At 43.7% G+C, this 12,169-nt stretch overlaps 1 long non-coding RNA gene and 1 pseudogene across 1 annotated transcript; one reads left to right on the forward strand and one right to left on the reverse strand.

Moving 5' to 3' along the window:
- The first annotated feature begins 218 nt into the window (after positions 1 to 218).
- On the forward strand, positions 219 to 9,656 carry LOC142577989 (uncharacterized). Its single transcript, XR_012827124.1, has 3 exons — positions 219 to 279; positions 4,150 to 4,274; positions 9,534 to 9,656. It is a non-coding gene; the product is annotated as an uncharacterized LOC142577989 (long non-coding RNA).
- LOC142580642 (U2 spliceosomal RNA) lies at positions 4,397 to 4,569 on the reverse strand (annotated as a pseudogene).
- Positions 9,657 to 12,169: the final 2,513 nt, after the last annotated feature.

The following is a 12,169-nucleotide window of genomic DNA, read 5'->3' on the forward strand; positions in this document are numbered from 1 at the left end:
CATAGCAGCGCCATGCAGCAGATATATTTAGACACGGTTCCGGATGCGTTTCATTGCTTGATCTCGTAGCTGTCTCCTTAGCTGTTGACGTAGACGGTGTAAAAACTTGCTAGTTCTGGAACGCGCTCTTGTTTGTCATGGAGAGTAATTTTTTCCCTTCTTCCTCTTCTGACAGACGTGGAGGAGTGCGACGCAGCAGCTACTGTACAGCACGGGCCTTGGGATTGGATTAGTCACCTGCTATGCGAGCTACAAGCCCTTCGCATGGCCGGTGTCACCGTAAGCCTGTTGCTTAAATTGGCGCGGAATTAGTTATTACGTTCACTTGGGTCGTGCAACTGCAGCTTCGCACGACGTTACCGTGGTAGAGAAAATGTTTTACAAAACCAGCCAGAAATCCCAGATCAAGCTTTCATAATCGCATAATAAATAGCTGCGGCATAATTGTAAGCATCATTGTAAGCACAAGCGTCATTGAATATTTAAAGATATATATATATATATATATATATATATATATATATATATATATATATATATATATATATATATATATATATATATATATATATATATATATATATATATATATATATATATATAACGAATAACCAGGCTTGAGAAACAAACACGCACTTTCAGTTGAGAGCAAAAATTCACCAAGAACGGTTTTTCCTATTGCAATTTTTTAATAATAGCAATTTCATAACAGTACGATATACTTAACAGCATTTACACATCAATCATGGCACCGTGTTGCAGAAATCCCATGCCCGCATTCTGTACCACCACTAACAAAAGTTTTACATATGTGAAACACTCTCGGGAGGTGAAGGGTACTCATGAATCGGTATAAATAACAGCCTTCTTCGGTTTGTCGGTAGCAGTATTCTTAACTGCCCTCTATATTGCGTTAACTTCGGCGGCAAAGACTTAAGAAAAATTATTTTTCCGAATGCTATTTTCCCACTTTTTCGTTATGATCCCGACACCTACGTATTGTGTTTTAGAGCCATCATTGTAAAATTCCGTGTAGTTTTTATATTTTTCTTGAAAAGCTCGGAACTCTTGTATTATGTTTTGTTGCGGAATATATTTTTTCTTTAGATGTGTTAGTGTCCAGTCACATAGCTGAGTAAAATTGCTCCACGGAGGCAATTTTGGTGGTCTTTCAGCAACCTACAGGACTTCATGAGGAACATCATAAGTCTGACAGTATTATTTGTGTCGTAAGATAAGCGGCCAAATCATGTTTGGTTTATTTGTGTAGTGTACCCGTGATTTGCACTGCGTTACGATGTTGTAGCATATATGTTGTGGTGATGACCGCACCCTCACTACATAGCAAAGTGTAAGTAGAGCTCTGCTGTGTCGTAAAGAGGGCTCATTGCAGTCAAAGTATAAACTTTGGACATGTGATGTTCTGTAGGCACCGCTCGCCAGTCGTAAGCCGAGATTATGAACTGGACCAAGTCGTTTAACGTATGACTGCCTAGCTTCACCATAAACTACACTACTGTAGTCGAGGATGCTACGTACAAAGGACCGGTATATACGCAGTAGACATGTTCGTTCCGACCCCCAGTGCTTGTGCGATAATACCTTGAGGATATTTAGTGTTTTATTTGCTTTAATTTTAGTTGTGTCAGTGTGGGCCCGGAAGTTCAGTTTTGTGTCAAAAGTTACGCCTAAAAATTTGTAGTCTTCTTTGACCGACAGCGTTGTACCATACTATGTGAGAACTGGACTACAGTGTAAACCTCGCTTCTGGGAGAAGAGAACTGTAACAGTTTTTTGTGTAGCTCTCTTTCGCAGGTGGGTAAGTTTTAGGCGCGTCGAGCCACTTGTAAATCGTCGACATATATTGAGTGCATAACAGATGATGGGATGATCTTATTAACAGAGTCCATTTTGACTATGAAGAATGTCGTGCTCAGAATGAAACCTTGTCGAACGCCATTTTCTTGTGTAAATGTGCGTGAAAGTACTGTGCCGAGACGTACTTGAAACGTTCTATTTGACATGAAATCGTATAGACAATTTAGCACTCTGCCACGAATTCCCAGGTCAGCCAGGTGTCTCAAAATTCCATATCGCCACGTGGTATCATAGGCCTTTTCTAAATAAAAAAAAACGCGAGACAGTGTTATTTGTGTAGAAAGGCGTCACGTATCTCATGTTCTTGTCGCACGGATATGGTCAGTGGTGGAGCAGCCCTTTTTGTATCTGCACTGGTGCTTGTCTATTAGGCTCCTTGTTTCAGGGATGAGTGTGAGTCTTTAGTTTATAATGCTCTCATAGATTTGGCTAGACAACTTGTTAGTGCAATGGGTCTATAGCTACTAGGGAATGCTGCGGGGTTACCAAATTTTAGAAAAGGCACAACTACCGCGTTTTTGCAATCTATAGGCATTACCCCAGGCTCCCATATCTTGTTGAAAAATTTGGGAAGTGTATCTACCAATGCTTGAGATAGGTGTGCCAGCATTGTGTAGTGGACATGGTCAAGACCTGTCGTCGTTTTTTTACCGGCAGAAAGAACCCTGTTCAATTCCTTAATTGTGAGGTGGTTGTTACAAAGTTCATTTGAAGCCGCAGTGGTGGGCAGTCTCTGTTTCTCCGCCGACTCTTTACATTGTAAGGATGTATGTGAGTAGGTCGCCGAGCTGGAAACGCTGTAAAAGTGCTCGCCTAATAAGTTGGCCTGTTCTTTTAGTGTTGTTTGTGGGCCTTTACATGTAAGTAGTGGTATTGTGTATGATGAGTACTCTCCTTTAAATTTCTTCACCTGGTCCCACATTCGTTTGGATGCGACTGTACTATTTATTGAAGATATGTATTTTTGCCATGACGATTTTTCTGCCTTTCTTCGAATAAATTGTGCTTTTGCTTTGACTTGTCTGAAATTTAAAAGGTTGCTACAGGTAGGATACCTCCGCAGAATTGCCCAGGCCTTATTTTGTTCTTTTTTCACTTCAGTTTGCTCGTTTGTCCATCAGGGATTTAGCTTCTTGTCCACAATACCGGATGTCTGGGGTATTGCCTTTTCTGCCGCTGATATTATAACCTAAGTGATTTTTTGTTAACTTCGTCAATGCTTAGTTCTGGTGAAAAGACAACTTTCAGTTTCGCATTTTCCATAAAAACCGGCCAGTCAGCAAGCTGTAATTTCCACCGGCGTGGCCTAGTTACTAAGGTTTGTGGTGATGATAGGAGTTTGATGACTGCGGGTAAGTGATTGCTACCATATAATGTGTCGAGAGCTTCCCGTTTAAGATCACTAAAAAGAAATGGTGAGCAAAAAGCTTCATCTAAACAACTAAAAGTGCGGGAAGTCGATGAAAGGTAGGTCGGTGCACCTGAGTTTAAAAGACAGATGTCAGTTGACAGAGTGAAGTCTTCGACGAGTTGCCCTCTTTGGTCAGTTTTTACACTGCCCCAAAGAGTACAATGAACATTAAGATCTCCTACTAAAACAAAAGGCTTCGGAAACTAACTGGCGTATTAGATTTTCCAGTTGTCTAGCAGTAAAATGAGTATTGGCTGCGATGTATAGTAAACAAATGGTGATGGATTTCTGCGATAGAACGGTGACGGCGACAGCCTCGAATGAGGTATTCAACTGAACATTTCGTGTAGGGGTGCCGCCCTGAACGACTATGGCGACTCCCCTTGATAAACGGCTAGAGTGTTCGTGGTCCCTTCGAACAACGGCAAAACCTTTAAAGATTTGACTGTTCTTGGCCCGTAGGTCTGCTTCTTGAAGGCAAAATACCACTGGCGAGAACTTATTCATTATGTCTTTTATGTCACCTAAATTATGTATCGCACCTCTACAGTTCCAATGGATGATGAAAGCCATTGTCAAGCAATTAAAACTGTTTACTTATATGTGTGTATGCTACAAGGTGAAAGGTGACATGTAATGATAGGATAACTAGTCGAAACGAGGGCGGTAACCGTTCAGGTTAACTGCCCCTTTCTTGGCCAGGTAATTTAGTGAAGGAGTATTGCGGCTACGTTGCATCGCGTGCATAAACGACGACAGCGGCCGAAACGAATGCTGAGGCCTGTGCCTCGGCTCTTGGTTCCTCTGTATAGGAATACTGACGTGATAGAGCTTAAGGATCTCGTTTTTCATGCGTGCAGGAACATTGTGAAGCTTATCATAAGTGACTTCGTCTTCAGCCTCCTCTCCGGCTGCGTGGCGTTGTCACTAAGCGGCCATGCCACCACCCTGTACGGCATAGACCTCGACGACATCGTCGTTTCCGGTAAGACTAACTACCAATACACCTCTCTTTCATATGGGGGTGTTCAGGGGGAGAGCGAATTTTTCTACAGCGAAACTACGGAACATATGGCTAGTTTCCAGCGGATCGACGTCCGTAGGCCAGAAACGTGCGCTGATCCCGAAGGTGGTTCAATACCCGGCCGACCCACGGCGGAGGTGACGCAGGCATCAAGCACGCCGCCTACTACCAAAAATGAGTTTAATATCTTGTGTCCAAATGGAACCCGCATCAGATACTCAGCTCATAAGCACCGATAATAGACTTTGACCCGTGTCGGCCACGTCTACGTTCGCACCGTCCTCTCTTTGTCGGCGTTCCAAGCGCTTGTGTATCTCCTTTCCTTCCACTCTCCCGTGGTGGTGGTTTCGTCGAAACGTCACGCGTGTCTGGTTTCTTCCGGCTCCTCGGGGTGGTGGTCCCGTCGTCGACGCTAATGTACATATCCAGGGTGTGCCAGCTAACTTTAGCCACAGTATAAAAATACGCGAATGTACGTAGCTGGACACAACCAAGATAATGTTGTTTGCCGTCCCTTGGAGATTACCGAATTTTTTCATTCCACCTAATTAGGTAATCAGTCTTAATTAGTCAACTTCTCAAATATTATAGTTAGATGAAAAGTGTCAATGAGAAAATTGTAGAGCAGCATGAAAAACACCCGGTACAACTTTCTGTTGCTGAATACGTGTTACATAAAAGTGTTTTCCCCAGCGTGAAAGAAGCCCGCGTATACACGCAACCTGCCTCGAGCGGCCTGTCACGCGGCAATTTTGCCGCAAAGTGAGCTCACCTTTGTTCTATGCCATAAAACAATACAGTACGAAATAAAACTAGTGCCGATAGCGTCATCTTATGTGTAATCTGTAAAGCACCTCTTAGTAAAATAGCGCTTGACGTCGGTTCATTTTGTTTGGCTCTTATGCAGGGTACGAGTACGCGTTCGTGGCGTACCCCGAAAGCGTCAAACACTTCAGCCACGCCGAGCTTTGGTGCATTGCTTTCTACTTGCTTCTCTCCATCCTGGCATTCAGCGGCGTGGTGAGAAGGCCTGCTCGCGCCAAATTGCGCCCAAAAAACGCCAGTGGATTCCCATTGATTGATTGATTCATAGATGTATTGATTGATCGATTGATTGAGTGATTGATTCATAAATGTATTAATCAATTGATTGATTGATTGATTGATTGATTGATTGATTGATTGATTGATTGATTGATTGATTGATTGATTGATTGATTGATTGATTCTGAAATCAAAGCAGCTGGATCGACGTTATTACATGGCAGCCGCATCATTACGTCGGCCCGCCGCGGCCAGGACGAAGCCCGCGTGCAGGGTGTTGAATCGAACCGGAACTGAACCGAAAACCGGAGCTGAACCATCCTATTCAGCCAAAGCGAAACAGAACCGATATGTTTTCCGCCATCATGGAACCGAACTTGAAGCGGAACTGTTTGAAGTAACCATTCCGAACTGGTTCGACCACAGGTTCAGCTCAGGGTCACGTATGTTGAAATTGTGCGCGCGTACAGCTCCCTGCGCTGACGAGAGTAGACGATGTCTCTTGTGTCGCGTCATCGCAGCGGATGGAGTGTCACCTCTGTAACAGTCACGCCACTCGTCACTGTGATCTCATTGGCGGACTAAGCCGTACGCACTGTCGCCAGGTACTGTCTAGACCTATTACCACACGTTAATGGATACATTTATTTTTCACCCCTCAGAATTGGTAGCAGCGGAGAAGTGCACGAATCTCTGTTCTATATTTGTCATCGTCGCAGTTTATGCAGCAGCCTCATGCTCCACTCGTGGCCTACTTTGTGGCCTGGTTGGCGGAGATACGCATGGTGCATAGTCACTACAACTCGCATCCGCCAATGATCTCGCAGCGCTCAGTAACCCTCGATCTAAACCTGCATATCAATCGCACATTCCTCACAGCTGGATGAATGGTGCGCCATCTTTTGCTCTCGCTTCGTACTGCTACGACTAGTTCGTTAGCAAAACTCTTAAATTCTTACCATAGAAACATGCGATTCTCTCTTTTAGGTCAGTACAAGCCCCACCTAAAATGTCTTGCAAAGTTTGCAGCCCAGAAGTTTCTGCAATCACTCTATAACTTAATTGCCTTCCTATTGGTTCGAAAAACTCATCATCGTTTAAAAGAATCTCTGCAGTTTTTTTTTTCATTAATAGATAACGTATTAGTCATTCAGTATGCGGGCAACATGTACACTCTTCAATGAACGCCGTTATCGCTGACATGGGAACTCCTTGAAGCCGACTTGTAGTACCGGGTATATGCCACTCGGTCTTTGCTATAGTCTCCAATAAACCTCTTTGATGCCAACTTCGGTTAGTGCACATATGGCAGCAGGTGTGTGCCGCTCTTTAATAAACATCTTTGACGTCAGCTTCGGTAACTAGGTATGTCACACTGCAAATGTGTCTTTTCTGCAATGACAAAGAAGATCGTCTAATTCTCTGCGATGCTGAGCGGAATCGAATGCACCTCAGAAAAGATCCTCAAGGACAGTAAGCCGACGCATTAGCAGGCTGCGCCACAAATGCATTGGGTACGTGCCGCTTTCCAATGAACGGCTTTCACACCAACGCTTTAGCGAGCAGCCCCACGAATGCACTATGCTCTTTAATGAGCCCCTCGCCAACATGGATTACTATGTGCCGCAGAGTGTGCGAGAATTGAACGAACAATTATCAGCGTTCGCAGGCACCAGCGCGCCGCGCTTTTCGTCTCGGAGGCTACGCGCGTAATTTGCACCAGTGCCACAAGATGGCGCAGCGTGTCTAAAAAGACATGCTGCTAGGATGAAAAGCCCGTATATAGCATACCTGTGTAACTCAAGCAGGCTTGGTGGCTATTTGTCACCACCCCATTTCCAAGGGAATGCCAATAAATTATCGAAGCATGAGAAAGGAGCCCGGGTGCCGAATGGCTCCTTGCTCAGCGTTGCCGCACACCGGCGCGCCGTGCATTTCTGAGGCCACGCTTAGGCTTCGCAGCGGCGGAGCTAGATTGGGCCATGTGTTCTTTGTGGAAGCAGGAAAGAGGAGTCCAGCTGCCGTACACGGCTCATACATACTTTGTTTCGATGGTGACAATACGTAGTAGCGTTACATTGATTCAATGCTAACGCGTTACCGTCGACGAGAATTGTCAGATGGCTGCTACCGCAATATTTTTTTTCAAACCTCATAACATTTCTAAAAACCTTTGCCATCAGTTAACAAAATATTTCGTCAAACACAAAACTGTCGTTTACTGCTCCAGCGCCACCGAGGCGTAAACCACAGCTTTAAATGGAAACCGCGAGCGCTCCGCAACATGTCATGTGCTATGCATGAAATAATATTGTTTGTGGTCTTTCAATCTCCTAGTACCGCCCGGCGTGTCAAAGCAGGCATACGCCGACGATAGGTGGCCGTCAATTCCGCAACCAACCACTCGGATAGGGAAGGAATGGTGCGAGGCACTCATGTTATCTCCGGCAGGGCGCGTCGTACAAAACTCACCATCAGCATAGAAAAATGGTGCTTCCTGTACTTCTCTAAGGGTCGTGCCAAAAATTATATTCGAATTTGTAACCCCATTCTTCCTTTAAAAAGTAGTGCCCTCAAACGCAATGAACGAAAATTCTCAGTGTTGTTTTTTTATTCTTACTTAACCTTTACCGAACATGTAAGCCACCTTCGGGGAAAAAATACAAGTACTTTGCGCTCTCCCCCCCATTTACTCACATTGTTTAAAAGCTACTCGGTATCCGCAATTGGCATCCACCTTATATATAGTATGCATCACTCCTTTGGTGGCCAACATTGCCGATCTCTCTGTTCACCTTAAACCTCACCGCCACATAACTCTCGCTCCTACTCAGCATCACCCGTGTAAAACTTGGGCGGAATGCACCCAGTTGTGAGTCGAGTCCACTTGCCTCACTTGTCCTGTCTTGTTTTCTTGCTCAATTTTTAGCGAATTACGAACTGGTTCGGCAACTACTCTTACCATGATATTACACGTTCTCTTAGAACTGGCCGACCTGCGGAAATAAAATGATCATGTAACGCATGGATACCTAACAGCCGATGAGATATTCATTTCGCACGGTATAGATAACGCGCGAGGGTAACTTCAAAAATTCAACGAAGGAGAACATTTGGGAGCCCGGTATCGCGGTACACCACTGCGTAGGCGCACAGGGCGCCATAAAAAATCTCGCTGAATGTTCAAATTCCATCCCCGACATACAGCTACATATCGCGCATCATTTTTGCAATGGCGTGTGTCAAGTTAACGCCCCTGTAAGAGGAAACGGTCTTACACAGCTAGTAGCCAAGGGAACTACTTTCCCTAAAATTATTGCGCATAATTCAACAGAAGGCGCCCCAATATATTTTTTAAATCGTTTAACCCGTTTCAACTCGAACAAATTGGTTCAGAATACTCTGAACCGGCTAAACTGTTACAATTTTCGCTACGGAGCTGAAGCTGAGCCTAATCCGAAAATACTTCGCTTCGGCATCCTGCCTGCGACATCGCGCACAGCAGCGCAGGGCCATAGCCACTGCGCTGCCACGGTGGCAAACCAGTGCGAGAGACCTAGGCGAAGGAATGGCCTAAGACATGAGCTTGCTCATTTGTATCCTATGTTATGTGTGTCCTTTCGTACATGTCTTTTGTGTCCATGAGCTTTGTCTAACGTCATATATTCTATCTAGGTACTGCGTGTTTCGCGTGTGGGTCCTACGTCTTATGTTCTATATCCTATGCATGTCCTATATCTTCCTTTCGTGTATGCCTTTCTTGAACATACCCTATGCCTTATGTTCCGTATGCTAATCGTGTCTTCTTTTAGTCCATTTCATTCATGTTCATCTCCTACGCATTATCTCCTATATCCTATCGATGTCGTATGTCGTCCTTTCCTTCATATATTTCGTGCGCATGGCCTAAGTCTTCTCTCCTATGTCCTATCCGTATCTTATGTTTTCCTTTCGAAAGTCGGTGCCCTATGTCTTACGTTCTACATCCTATCGATGTCCTGTGTCTTCCTTTCTTCCGTGTATGCAATGGCAATGTCCTCGGTCTTCCTATATTCTATCCATGTCCTGTACCTTCCTTTTGTCCATGTCTTTCGCACTGCTTTGCTATCCCAAGTGTCGAACCAACTATCCCGAGCTCCCATGTTGACCGCGTCTCCCAACTCTTTTTCTCGCCAGTCGGCCTACCTGGTGACGGCAATGTCGGCCTTCGAGGACATGTACCCGTCCATAAGGGACCGCCGGACGCGCTTCAGCTTCGCCACCTGTGCTGTACTATTCTGCTTTTCCCTACCGACAGCTACCGGTGTAAGTACGCCATTTCACGGAACTCGGACAGATGGCCCAGCGTAAGCGCCGCGAAATAGGCGAATGGGGGATGCGAAAAAACTCTCGATAGTCTCTATACTTCAATGATTGAAACCCTCCCCACGCTAGTGTTTCTCATTGCAAGACCACTGTTTAACCAGTTTTGACTTCAAACAAAGCTTACGTGTGCCAGAACCATGCAGAAGATGCATGGGGCTGGTTACTGGACTGCTAAGCCACGTGTAACGCCTTTCAAGTATACGAACGAGTGGACGAACAAAGCATTCCTCAGCCCGGGGAAAGCATTTGGACGGAAGAGCATTGGCTTTGTCAGTGTTTATATATGTTTGACAGACGGCCAGTCCACTTGAAGAAGCGTTGGCTCCAGAGCGAGGCGTCCCTCGTTCACTCAGTGTTTACTAACTTTTCATAGGTGCAGTTTCTGCAAACATCGGTATGTTATCTGGTATGTCGAGTTATTGCTTAGCAGCCTAAAATAGTGACAGCAGCCGCGCCAATAACGCGAATTTTCAAAGGAAACCAATGGGGCTTTGGATTTCCTTTGCGGGAAACTCGTATACGCTTTTTTATCTTTTCTTTATTAGCATTTGTACAACAGTACAAGAGGATTTGAAAATTTTTCTTGCAGGGAACTTCCTCCAGCTAAATTGTGCATTCCCGCAAAGCTTATGTGACATTCTTAGGACTATGTACTTCTCTGCACCTACGGACATGAGTGGCAATGACCGCGGCATATTTTTTCTCTTTTTTCGCGCTATGGCCCTTGCAGCATCAGTAGGACAGCGAGGGGAGATAGTAGGTGATCAACAAGCTACCTCTCTAGACCATCATTCCTTTTTGGTCTCACTTTCTTTAAACGTAGATCTCACCACTCGTTGTCCTTCTGGTTGAAAAATCATCTGGTCATCGCGTTAGGGCGGCCCCGTTATCAGTTAAGCCAGCGTGTAAGACATTGTCAAGTTTCACATATTTTTATTCGATGTACGATGTGCAAACTAAGATATTATTGACGACCAGACGGGCCAACGAAGACAGGAGAAGTTTAGATGGATAGATTTTTTTTTTATTTCCAGAATTACAAGTGTTCTGGTGGATCCCAAATGCTGACAGGTGTTGGAAAAACAGCTTGACGGGGCCGGTGGTCCGTTACAAGGCATGCATCGTGGTTGCATCAAAAATCGTAACATTGTTAGACACTCAGAATAAATTAATTACATAAATGCAGAATAAGACCGAAAATAATATAGAGACTGAGAGAAAAAACACATTTGAAAAAAAAGGGAGTATGTGTTGTAAGGCTTACTAAAGGAAAAGCTAGCACAATTCGCTCTGATATAGAGACTAGATAATACAGACTAAAAACAGCATATTCGTTACACTAGAAGATAGAAATATATGTGTATGGGTTACAATATGAGTAACACAGTTGGCTCTGAAAACGATAAACAATCAGTGATCACATGTTTACAAAATGCATTTGCAGTTCCTTGGATGAAGAGGTACATGTACCTTGATATTTATTTAAAATGTATGACAGTTTATGTTGCAATGACTGTAGGCTATATTTATTACGAAAGCACCGAACATACCACGTATAACTATGTCTTGTATTGGAAGAATTGAATTTTGGTGTCAAAGATGCACTGACACTAGGATATTTTTGAAGGCAGTATTTGAGAAATAAAATGAATTTAGAAGGCGAAACGTGTAGAAATATTCAATATTTATAATTTTATGCTTTAAGAATGCAGGCCGCGTTGCCTCCAGATAGCCCATGTTGTCAATGTGCCGAATCATTTTCTTTTGCAAAGAAAGCATTATCATAATATTCGTCTTTCCTGTAGTCGCCCACACTAAGCTACAGTAATTTAAATGGGAAGGAAATAAGGCATAATAAATGTTCAGTTTTGCTTTGGTTGGAAGAAGACGCCGACATCGAGACAGAACACCTGTGATAGCATACATTTTTGTGCAGATATTTTCAATATGTTTATCCCAAGTAAGGTGCGAAGAAAAAGTGATGCCTAATATTTGATGTTCATCAACTATTTGCAGTTCTTTACCAGCATACACTAACGTTTGATTACTAGTAAGAACTTTGCTTTTTGAGCGAAATAACATTACTTTAGTTTTCGTAGGGTTTATTTTTAGGCAATTAGCGACTGACCATTCAGATAGCTTAGTGAGTAGATAATTACGTTTTCCCATTAATTATTGGGAATTCGCCCCAGCAATAAGAAGCTTAGTGTCATCGGCATACACGATACATTTTACAGTTGTTTCAATATTAGTGATGTCGTTAATATGGAGGTTAAAAAGCATACGACCTAGTACGCTCCCTTGTGGCACGTCATTTAGTAAAGGAACAAAACTTGACTTCTCGTGTTTTATGCATACTCGTTCTTTTCGATCAGTAAAGTAAGACTGAAATAATGTTACGGGAGTACCTCTAATGCCCATTCTCTGATAATTTCCACAGAAAAATT

Source organism: Dermacentor variabilis, chromosome 4 (assembly GCF_050947875.1).
Source record: "Dermacentor variabilis isolate Ectoservices chromosome 4, ASM5094787v1, whole genome shotgun sequence".
Lineage (NCBI taxonomy): Eukaryota > Metazoa > Arthropoda > Arachnida > Ixodida > Ixodidae > Dermacentor > Dermacentor variabilis.